Raw genomic sequence first — 12,031 nt, forward strand, 5'->3', positions numbered from 1 at the left:
CAGTATTAATTCAATATAGTCCAGATACCCCCCAAATTACAGAATGTCAAATTGTATTGGAAGTTTTCAAAAGATTTCATGATTCTTTTAATTTAATTTCTGACTCTGCTTATGTGGTTAATGCGGTGTGCTCACTTGAAATTGCAGGGCCAATTCGGTCGACTAGCACTGTATGTCAAATTCTTTTAGAATTACAAAATTTGATTTGGGTCAGAAAAAATAAATTTTTCATACAGCCTATTCGAGCCCATACTAATTTGCCTGGTCCCATGACCAGTAATAACGCCCTGGTGGATGTTAGTACTCGTAGAGAGTTTATTTTTCATGCTGCTCCGGTTGATCTCGCTAGAGAATTTCATCAAAAGTTTCATGTACCTGCCTTTACTCTTCAACAAAAATTTAAAATCTCTAGAGCTGCAGCTCATGATGTGGTGTTTAGTTGCCAGAATTGTATTCAATTTCACCACCCTCCTCATGTGGGGATTAACACTCGTGGTCTGATCCCGCTAAAACTTTGGCAGATGGATGTCACACACATATCTCAATTTGGAAATTTAAAATATGCTCATGTTTCTGTTGATACATGTTCTGGTATTATACATGCTACTCTGATGACTGGTGAAAAAGCTCGTAATGCCATTAGCCATTGCTTAGAGGCATGGACAGCCCGGGGAAAGCCTGATAGTCTCAAGACAGACAACGGGCCTGCCTACACTGCAAAGTCCTTTCAGGCATTTTGCCAGACAATGCAGGTCAAACATACTACAGGATTGCCATACAATGCCCAAGGTCAAGGAATTGTGGAAAGAGTACATCGTACCTTAAAAGAGCTGATAAAAAAACAAAAAGAGGGAATTGCCAGCAGCTGAACACCAAAAGAACAACTTCCTTTAGCTCTTTTTACTCTAAATTTCTTAATTTCGGATGTGCATGGCCACTCTGCCTCGGATCGCCATGCTGCTACTACACCTATAACTAATGCAGAAGTAAAGTGGAAGGATGTCTTAACTGATGAATGGCGTGGCCCAGATCCCGTGATTTCGAGATCTAGGGGAGCGATTTGTGTTTTTCCGCAGAATCAAGAAAATCCAATTTGGGTACCTGAGCGCTTGACTCGAAAATTGCCTTCTGGTCTTCCTGAAGGTGAGACTACGAACCCTACTATTGATACTGGGAATGGTAATACAGGTTAATTCAATCACGCTGTGGGCTATTGCCAGATCCTGGCCAATACCCATGCCAGTTCATAGCAATTCTACTGTTTTGTCAACCTTTTTCTCTACCTCCTGTTTGCGTGATGTTCCCTGTATAGTGCCAACTGGAGAAATGCCCCAACAGTATGCTGCCACTAATGTTTCTCTGTTGCATACTTTATGTTTTACCATTAAAGACTCTTCCCTGCCCTGTATTTGGCTACCTAGAGCCACATTAGCTAATTGGTTGAATCCTATAAGTGACAGCGCAATGAACACCGGGATCATCCTGGCTGCTTTGAGTCAAATCGCCCAGGGAGTCTCTTCACCCAGTGAGGACATGTCAGTCGATAGTTCTGCTGATCTGAACATTACAACACTAATTGTGATGCATAATTGTAGTGTTCCATCACGCCCAGGGCAAGGTAACTATGCACAGAATAGCTCTACCAGTCATAGAGTCTTACCCGCTTGCCCCCCGCATCAAGAGTTTCCACCTAATTTTACCCCATGTCAGAATCCATTCCATAGAACAAAACAATTCCTACCGGGATTTGAATTTTCCCCTCCTCTTGGCCATGTACAGTATGATTGGGGGGAGAATAAGACTGGCAAGCATAATCTCTGGCCTTGGTTTCAGTGGGTGCTGTCCAATGAGCAAGGGGCATATACATCCCTGACCCCCTTTGCTAGGTTGATGGGTGAGAACTTCATGCTGTATAATGTTTCGGCTACCAGAAAAAATGATACCAGGTTGACCAATATTCAATATAATAACCTCTTGGAACATAATACTGCCACTAGTACTTCAGTATGTGTTAGATCACCTTTTTTCTTTCTGATAAGCACTAATATCAGTAATGGTGTTTTAAATTGTAATAGCTCTGATGTAGTCTGCTATTTAGCTGAATGCTGGGATGGCAACAATGACACCGCAGTGATGGTCAAGATTCCCTCCTTTGTGCCAATCCCAGTAGAGGCAAACCCAGATAGTTTTCCTATTCTCAATTTGCTGAGAAACAAAAGAGATTTTGGAATTACGGCAGCCATAATTTCAGCCATTGTGCTGTCTGCTGCCACAGCTACCACAGCTGAAATCGCTATGACCAATCAAATACAGACGGCTGAGACTGTCAATCAGATTGTAGAAAGAACTGCAATGGCGCTGGAGATACAAGAAGAATTTAATACTCATTAGGCATCTGGCCTTCTATTAGCCAATCAAAGGATAGATTTAGTTCAAGAACAAATTGAAGCACTGTAACATATGACACAGCTGTCTTGCGTTTCCTCCCTAAGAGGTTTATGCATTACTCCTTTGCAAGCCAACTTTTCTCAGCATTCTCAACAGAGCAAAGAAATCTAAAATTATCTGAAAGGAAACTGGTCCATGAAAGCAGAGCAACTATCCAGACAATTGCTGATGCAGATTGCTGTCCTCAACAGCACTAGGCTGGACCCCATCAAAATTGAAGACTTTACCTCATGGGTTACCAATGCTTTCTTCTTTTTTAAGGAGTGGGGGGCATGTTTGCCTGGGGAGCTATTGTCCTCCTGGGATGCGGAGTATGTCTCTGGCTTATTGGCCGTTTAAAAAGAGAACATGCCAGACACAAAGCGGCTGTTTACCAGGCTATGACCGCTGTTGACAATGGTGCTTCTCCCAATATATGGCTGGCCTCTTTGAAAGATTAACAGTTCGCCCTAGATCATTTTTGTCACAGTCATGTGGGGTCATTGTATCCAGGGACGGGCAACTTTCCTCGAGCTCGGACCAACCTAAGACACGGGGCCCGGTGGCGATAGGGTGACCCAACGACGGATAAGGCCGAGTCATCGTCAGGAACGACCTAAGACAGGAGCAATGACAAGATTGACGTGACACCCAGATCTAGACCACTCATTTTATTAAACAAAAAAGGGGGAGATGTAGGGAGCGGCGCGGCAGCTGTATGATAATGAGGTGAATCTGGCGCCCTCCTAACAACAGTACTGAGCATGTGTGGGGTTTTGCACCTGACGTCAGTCTGGCTGGGGCGGTACTATGCTAAATGGGATTTCATGCTGCGCCAATCTCTGGAGGACAAGTAGCTGGGATGGCAGTGGGGTGACTCGTGCCCCACCAATCCCTGAAAGAAGATTAGCATGCTGTTGTGTATATAACACTCGCTCGGCGCGGTAACACTTAAAGCTGTAACACTTGGAGCTGTAACACTTGGAGCTGTAACACTTAGGGCTGGCTGCCGCCGCCTCCCTGTATCAACAAAGAAGGTGTCCTGCAGTAAAGGCTGTTGAGAAGAATCCATCCGTGTTGTGTCTTCCTTGCCTGAGGAGGAGGGCACGACAATACACTGCATTCCGCGAGCAGTTCTATTGTGGCAACAGGACATGCTAATCCCAGGCATTTTATAACCTACCACAGTTTCCTGCCATGTACTCTGCCCAGACTCCCAGCAACCATCCCCTGCTAGTTAAAGTATAAATTCCCAACTACCCGGTAAAATCAAAACTCAACAAACTGAAACCCAAGGATCAGATTTATATGTTAAATTATCAGTCCATAATACAACCACACAATGAACTTACAACCAGTTGATAAGGATATAAACTGCCCACCTAGATAAGACAAATTTTCCTACAGAAATCCATCCCAGTTATCTTGTTAATTCTAGACCACCCAGATCTGGGTCATCCTTCTCTGTCTCCATCTTGATTATTTTCATTTCTCTTCCTCCTTTCTCCTTCTGAGAATTTTTCCCCACCTAACTTTCCTTCTCATCCAATGATAGGCTTCACCTTATCCTGGACCTGCATTGCTGCATTATGAAATCATCCTACACATGGTCTTTCTGGTTTTCATCATAAAATACCAGTATTTTAATTGTTAGAACTTTAGTAGAATTTTAATAAAATTTTCCTTTCAGTGCTCCCTCATAAAGATAATTCCATGTACCTATTTGACTTTTAGTTATTTTACCAAAGTAAGTTTATATATTTGAATGTCCTTTATTGATAATATTATATTAGGAAAGATTATCAGGTGTGGTCTTATTGAAAAAATTCTTTCACTGGGGGTTTCTTTAAGGTTTTCAAATTCCACTCGAAGCCCAGTGACTCTATATCTCTTGCTTGTGATTAAAAAAAAAAAGTTCTATCTGCTGGTCCCGTCCCATGACTGTTTGCTCCAGCTGTGAAGGCCATGAACTAATCCTCTCAAAATGGAAAAATACCTACAAATTAAATTATTTTTGTATGTTATCTTGATTAGAATGTCTTTTCCCAGCAATAGAAAAGTAAGACAGTTAATAATCTTCAGATCTCAAAAGTGTGTATGTGGGAGTATCAGATGGTTCTGTTATATTTTATGAAATCAGTTTGTTTTTCAGTGCCACACAGGTCTCTCTAATGAATAGAAGTGTAATAGCTGTGGTCTTTGATGCTCTTCTTACTAGAAATGAAAGAAAGACCACAACACAATATGCAGAAAATCAATGATTTTTCTCAGAAAAATCAATAGCATGATGTCACAGGGTACCCCCCTGAACATTCAAAGGCAAGCAGATGAAAGAGTCACAGATAAAGTAAGTTTACCTGACTCAGAAGCCCCTGCAGAATAAATAAAAACACTCTACAAAGTAATTTTGAGAGGTGACTGTGGGTGTCCAAAAGTTTGAGAAATTTGTAGAAGATATAGTGCTGTACCTAATGGAGAATCTCATAATTTTTGCACTTCTCTTAATGTGACAATTATTAACAGAAGTAATAGAAAACAAAGAATAAGAAATTGTAGACTGACTCAACAGAAATTTCTTTCATTTTTATTTGCATTTTAAATTTTATCCCTGTTTCCTGTCCATAAACACCCATCACATCCCTTCTCTCCCTTCTTCTATGTGGATGTTTCCCCACCCACCCCTTCCTGCCTCCCTGTCCTGACATTCACATACAGTAGGGGCTTGGACCAGAACCCAGGTTCCCACCGTAGCAAATAGGGGATACTCCAACACATCAGGAAAGCAAGATTTTAGTTTAAAATCACAATTTATGATGATGATAGAGGATTTTCAGAAGGACATAATCAGCAGAAAAAAATTTTTTTTGGTTCTTTTTTTCAGAGCTGGGGACCGAACCCAGGGCCTTGCACTTCCTAGGCAAGCGTTCTACCACTGAGCTAAATCCCCAACCCCCAGAAATTTTTAATATTAAATATATCCAAATAACTCTAACAGAAACTCATACGAAGAGCCACTTGACCTATTTAGTTTCCATTATACTATATTTGACTTTTAATAAGATACGTGTCACAAGCAAGAAAAAAATATAGTTGTAAGAGATAAAGGCAGCATAAAATCCTAAATAATCAGTAGGTGAAAAAAATTAATGCGATATTTAGAACCTGAATATATGCTGCAACAAAGAATGAGTTTGAGTTCACTGTTCTCTTAAGAATGTGTTGCACAGTCATGAAATGTCAAGTGTGTTTAAAGAAACGAACAGAGAAATCAGCCAACCTGAAAGGCCACCTAAAACACAAGCACAAAAGTTGTACAAAAAACTTCCTAGAACTGCAGAGCAATTTAAAATGATATAAAAGAAGCAAATCATAAGTACGAAAGCTAAAGAGGAAAGCAATGTAATTGCTTGTAGTTGAAAAGAGTCGGTGAAATATTTTGTACTGTGCATCAAACCCTAGTTGCAGAAAGATTTGTGGATGGAGGTGAGAAAAAAATATCAGCAAAACGTCACGTCAGCCTAAAAGATTAAGATACAGAATACCAAATATGTTATCTTGCATTCTGCCTGAAAGGTACTGAGACACCTTATTTTCACAGAGAAAAAAAAAATGGTGACTGTAGTGGCATGGTCACCAAACATGAAAGCAGGAAGAAAGGTATTTAAGGATTTCTATTTTCCTTTGAAAACTTCATGCATAAAGTTTTCTTTTCCTTTGACCTATTTTCCTCTCTGTTAGCTCATGACTGCATCTCCATTTTGTGACTTCAACTCATCCTGTGATGTACCGAAATCTGACTTTTGACACATATACTTTCTTTTTATTATTGGATTTTTTATTTACATTTCTAATGTTATCCCCTTTCCTGGGTTCCTGTCCATAAGACAAGCCCCCTATACCACCACCCTCTTGCTACTTCTATGAGGGTAGTCTCCCACCCACTCACCTGCCCCTTCCTACCATCCTGCTCTGACATTCCCCTTCACTGGGGCATCAAGCCTTGGCAGGACCAAATCCTCTCATTGATACCCAATAATGCCATCCTATGCTGTCTGTACAGGTGGAGCCATGGTTGGTCTACTTGTACACTGGACAGTGGATTAGTCCTTGGAAGCTCTGGATGACTGGCATTGTTGTTCTTATGGAACGGCAACGCTCTTTAAATCATTTCTCTAAATTCATCATTGGTGACCCCTTCCTCAATTCAATAGGAGGCTGCTAGCATCCACTCTGTATTTGTCATGCTCTGGCAGAGCCTACCAAGAGACAACTGCATCATGCTCCTCTCAACATGCACTTCTTGACATCAGCAATATTGTCTGTGTTCAGTGGTTGTATGGATGTGACCTGGATCCAAAGGTGGGAGAGTTACTAGATGTCCTTTTCTTTAGTCTTTGTCCTAAACATTGTCTCCATATTTCCTCCTATGAATATTTTTCTTCCCCCTTCTAACAATAACCAAATGCCCACCTCTTGGTTGTCCTTCTTGAGCTTCATGTGATCTGTGGATTGTTTCTTGGATAATCTGAGCCTTTTGGCTCTATCCATATATCAGTGATTGGCTTTCCTCACTCAGGATGATATTTTCTAGTTCCATCCATTTGCCTATGAATTTCATAGTCATTGATTTTAATAGCTGAGTAGTACTCCATTGTGTAAACACAACACATTTTCTGTATCTATTCCTCTGTTGAGGGAAATCTGGGTTCTTTCCATGGTCTGGCTAGTATAAGTAAGGCTGCTAGGAACATAGTAGAACATGTGTCCTTGTTGAAGCATTATTTGGGTATATACTCAGGAATGTTATAGCTGGGTCCTCAGGTAGCGCAATGCCCAATTTTCCGAGGAAACTCCAGACTGATTTCCAGAGTGGCTATACCAGCTTGCAATTCCACCAACAATGGAGGAGTGTCCCCATTTCTCCAGATCCTAACCAGCACCTGTTGTCACATGAGATTTTTTTTTGTTTTGTTTTGTTTTGTTTTGTTGTTTTGTTTTGTTTTGTTTTTAATCATGACCTTCTGACTGATGTGAGGTGGAATCTCAGGAATGTTTTTATTAACATTTTCCTGATGACTGAGGATGTTGAACATTTCTTTAGGTTCTTTCAGCCATTGATATTCCACAGTTGAGAATTCTTTAGCTCTGCACCCCATTTTTCTAGAACTTATTGAGTTCTTAGTATATATTGGGTACTATCCCTCTACAGGATATAGTATTAGTAAAAATCTTTTCCCAATCTATTGGTTGCAGTTTTGGACTGACAATGTCTTTTGCATTACAGAAGATTTGCAATTTAATGAAGTCACATTTGTTGATTCTTGATCTCAGAGCATAAGCCATTGGTGTTCTATTCAGGAAAAATTCCCCAGTGCCCATGTGTTCAAGGTACCTGGTGTTATGTGGAGGTCCATGATCCATTTGGACTTGAGCTTTCTACAGGGCAATAAGAAAGTATCAATTTGCATTCTTATACATGCTGACCACCAGTTAAACCAGCACCATTTTTTGAAAATGCTATCTTTTTTCCACTGGATGGTTTTAATTTCTTTGTCAAAAATCAAGTGACCATAGGTGTGTGGGTTCATTTCTGGGTATTTGTTTCTATTCTGTTGATCTATCTGCTGTTTGTGTACCAATCCTATGCAATTTTACCCTTATTGCTCTCTAATGCAGTTTGAGGTCAGGGATGGTGGTTCCTCCTGACATTCTTGAGTTGTTGAGGATAGTTTTTGCTATCCTGGGTTTTTTGTTATTCCCAATGAGGTTGCAGATTGCTCTTTCTTAATCTATGAGGAAATAAGTTGGAATTTTGATGGGGTTTGAATTGCATCTGTAGATTGCATTTGGCAAGATGGACATTTTTACAATATTAATCTTTTCAACCCATGAGCATCGTACATCTTTCCATTTTATTTATCTCTATCTTCAGAGTCTTGACATTTTTTTTCACTCTGATCTTTTACTTGCCTGGTTATACTAATAACAAGGAACATGATATTAACTATGAGTATTGATAAGTGTGACATTTCCCTAATGTCTTTCTTAGCCTGTTGATACTTTGAGTAGAGGAAGGCTATTGATTTGGTTGTGTTAAACTTATATCCAGACACTTTGATGAAATTGTTTATTAGGTTTAGGAGGTCTCTGGTGAAATTTATGGGGTCACTTAAGTGTACTGTCATATCAGCTGCAAAAGGCAAAATATTTTGATTTCTTTTTCCCCAATTTGTATCCATTTGACGTCTGTTTGTTGTCTGAATGCTCTGACTAGGACTTTGAGTATTAAATTGAACAGGTAGGGGGAGTGTGGGTAGGCTTGTCTAGTCCCTGATTTTAGTGGGACTGATTTATGTTTCTCTCCATTTAGTTTGATGTTGACTCTTGCTTTATTGTATATTGCTCTTAATTTGTTTAGGTATGGGACATGAATTCCCAATCTTCCAAATTAATTAACATATAAGGTTGTTGATTTTTTATCAAATTCTTTCTCAACATCTAATGAGATGGTTATATAGTTTTTTTTTCTTTCAGTTTGTTTATATATTGGATTACATTGATGGATATCCATATATCGAACCAATCCTGAATCCCTGGGATGAAGTCTACTTGAAAATGATGGATGATCGTTTTGATGTGTTCTTTAGTTCTTTAATAGTTTGTGAGAATTTTATAGAGTATTTTTGCATTGATATTAGTACATGAAATTGCTCTCAAGTAATCTTTATTTGTTGGGTTTTTGTGTGGATTAGTTATGAGCATGCCTGTGACTTATTAGAAGGATTGGGTAGTGTTCCTTATGTTTCTACTTTTGGTATATTTTAGACAGTATTGGTATTAGATCTTCTGTAAAGGTATGATAGAATTCCGCAATAAACCTATCTGGTCCTGGGGTTTTTTTTTGTTTACATGTCTTTTAATGACAATTTCTTTTCTTTTTTATTTTTTTTCCATCTTCATTAAATTGGTACTTCCAATTTACATTTCGATTGCTATTCCCTTTCCCGGTTTCCAGGCCAAAATCCCCCTAACCCCGGCCCCTCCTCTTATCTATGGGTGTTCCCCTCCCCATCTTACCCCCATTACCACCCTCCCAGCAACGTTCACTGGGGTTCAGACTTGGCAGGACCAAGGGCTTCCCCTTCCAGTGGTACTCTTACTAGGCTATCCATTGCTACCTATGAGGATGGAGCCCAGGGTCAGTCCATGTATAGCCTTTGAGGAGTGGCTTAGTCCCTGGAAGCTCTGGTTGCTTGGCATTGTTGTTCATATGGGGTCTCAAACCCCTTCATGCTCTTTCAGTCCTTTCTCTGATTCCTTCAATGGGGGTCCTGTTCTCAGTTCGGTGTTTTAATGATGGCATTCACATATGTATTTGCTATATTCAGGCTGTGTCTCTAAGAAGAGATCTACTTCCAGTTCCTGTCGGCCTGCACTTCTTTGCTTCATCCATCTTATCTAGTTTGGTGGCTGTATATGTATGAGCCACATGTGGGCAAGGCTCTGAATGGGTGTTCCTTCTGCCTCTGTTTTAAATTTTGCCACCCTACAATCTCCCAAAGGTATTCTTGTTCTTTTTTTAAAGAAGGAGTGAAGCATTCGCATTTTGGTCATTCTTCTTGAGTTTCATGTGTTCTGTGCACCTAGACTAATTAGCATTTGGGCTAATATCCACTTATTAATCAGTGCATACCATGTGTGTTTTCTGTGATTGGGTTACCTCACTCAGGATGATATTTTCCTGTTCCATCCATTTGCCTATGAATTTCATAAGGTCATTGTTTTTGATAGCTGAGTAATATTCCATTGTGCAGATGTACTCCTGTATCCATTCTTCTGTTGAACGGCATCTGGGTACTTTCCAGCCTCTGACTATTATAAATAAGGCTTCTATGAACATAGTGGAATGTGTGTCTTTGTTATATGTTGGGGCATCTTGTGGGCATATGCCCAAGAGAGGTATAGCTGGGTCCTCTGGTAGTTCAATGTCCAACTTTCTGAGGAACCTCCTTACTGATTTCCAGAATGGTTGTACCAGTCTGCAATCCCACCAACAATGGAGGAGTGTTCTTCTTTCTCCACATCCTTGCCAGCATTTGCTGTCACCTGAGTTTTTGACCTTAGCCATTCTCACTGGTGTGAGGTGAAATCACAGGGTTGTTTTGATTTGCATTTCCCTCATGACTAAAGATGTTGAATGTTTCTTTAGGTGTTTCTCAGCCATTTGGCATTCCTCAGCTGTGAATTCTATGTTTAGCTCTGAACCCCATTCTTTAGTCGGGTTAATTGTATCCTTGCAGTTTAACTCCTTGAGTTCTTTTCATATTTTGGATATTAGTCCTCTATCTGTTGTAGGATTGGTAAAGATATTTTTCCAATCTGTTGGTTGCCGTTTCCTCCTAACAACAGTGTCCTTTGCCTTACAGAAGCTTTGTAGTTTTATGAGATCCCATTTGTCGATTCTTGATCTTAGAGCATAAGCCATTGGTGTTTTGTTCAGGAAATTTTCTCCAGTGCCCATGTGTTCGACATTCTTCCCCCAATTTTTCTTCTCTTAGGTTGAGTATGTGGAGGTCCTTGATCCACTTGGACTTAAGCTTTGTACAGGGTGATAAGCATGGATCGATCTGCATTATTCTAATGCTGACCTCCAGATGAACCAGCACCATTTGCTGAAATTGCTATCTTTTTTCCATTGGATGGTTTTGGCTCCTTTGTCAAAAATCAAGTGACCTTAAGTGTGTTGGTTCATTTCTGAGTGTTCAATTCTATTCCATTGGTCTATCTGTCTGTCTCTGTACCAATGCCATGCAGTTTTTATCACTATTGCTTGAGTTCAGGGATAATGATTCTCCCAGAAGTCCTTTTATTGTTGAGGATAGTTTTAGCTATCCTGGAATTTTTGTTTTTCCAGATGAATTTGCAAGTTGTTCTGTCTAACTCTCTGAAGAATTGGATTGGTATTTTGATGGGGATTGCACTGAAACTATAGATCACTTTTGGTAAAATGGTCATTTTTACTATATTAATCCTGCCAATCCATGAGCATGGGAGATCTTTCCATGTTCTGAGATCTTCTTCAATTTCTTTCTTCAGAGGCCTGAAGTTCTTATCATACAGATCTTTCAGTTGCTTGGTTAAAGTCACACTGAGGTATTTTATATTATTTGGGACTATTATGAAGGATGTCTTTTCCCTAATCTCTATCTCTGCTTGTTTCTGTTTTGTGTAGAGGAAGGCTACTGATTTATTTGAGTTAATTTTATACCCAGCCACTTTGCTGAAGGTGTTTATGAGGTTTAGTATTTCTCTGATGGAACTTTTGGGATCCCTTAAATATACTATCATATCCTCTGCAAATAGTGATATTTTGACTTCTTCCTTTCCAATCTGTATCACTTTGATCTCCTTTTGTTGTAATGACTACTTCTATTTCTTCAGGAGTTATAGGACTTTTAAATGGTTTTCCTTTCTTCCTTTATCTAGGGTGTAGTTTCCCTCCTTGTATTGGAGTTTTCCATTTCTTATCCTTCGTAGGGCTGGATTCATAAAAAGAAGTTCTGTAAATTTGGTTTTGTCATGGAATATCTTGGTTTCTCCATCT

Source organism: Rattus norvegicus, chromosome 13 (genome assembly GCF_021556685.1).
Source record: "Rattus norvegicus strain SHRSP/BbbUtx chromosome 13, alternate assembly SHRSP_T2T, whole genome shotgun sequence".
NCBI lineage: Eukaryota > Metazoa > Chordata > Mammalia > Rodentia > Muridae > Rattus > Rattus norvegicus.